The sequence below is a fragment of the Sinocyclocheilus anshuiensis genome, unplaced genomic scaffold (genome assembly GCF_001515605.1).
Source record: "Sinocyclocheilus anshuiensis isolate Anshui unplaced genomic scaffold, SAMN03320099.WGS_v1.1 scaffold207, whole genome shotgun sequence".
NCBI classification, from domain to species: domain Eukaryota; kingdom Metazoa; phylum Chordata; class Actinopteri; order Cypriniformes; family Cyprinidae; genus Sinocyclocheilus; species Sinocyclocheilus anshuiensis.
The window spans coordinates 2,969,755-2,970,197 of record NW_015551045.1 but is presented as its reverse complement, the minus strand read 5'-3'; positions in this window follow the sequence as shown (position 1 = coordinate 2,970,197).

Below are 443 nucleotides of genomic sequence, written 5' to 3'. Positions count from 1 at the left end.
TAGCAAACCAGACATGTGTGTGTGTGTGTGTGTGTGTGTGTGTGTATGTGTGTAGACATATGTTACACAATTTTGCTTCTCAAGTACATTTATCTTTAAAAGGATAGCTTTTTTTCTGGAAAACATAACAAAAATAATGATAAAAGGCATAGTTCACCTGATGAAAATTTGGTCATCATTTACTCACCCCCATGTTGTTCCAAACCTGTTTGAGTTTCTTTCCTCAGAGGAACACAAAAGGAGCGGCTGCACTTTCATTTGATCTTTTTCCATTAGAATGGAGGTTAATGCTGATTGAGACTGCTTAACAGCTCATTTTCTGCTCCACAAAAGGAGGAACGTCCTACGGTTTTGGAATAACAAGATGATGACAGAATTTTCATATTTTGGTGAACGGTCTCTTTTAGAAGATGTCAGGGACTAAGAAGTATGCATTCCCTACA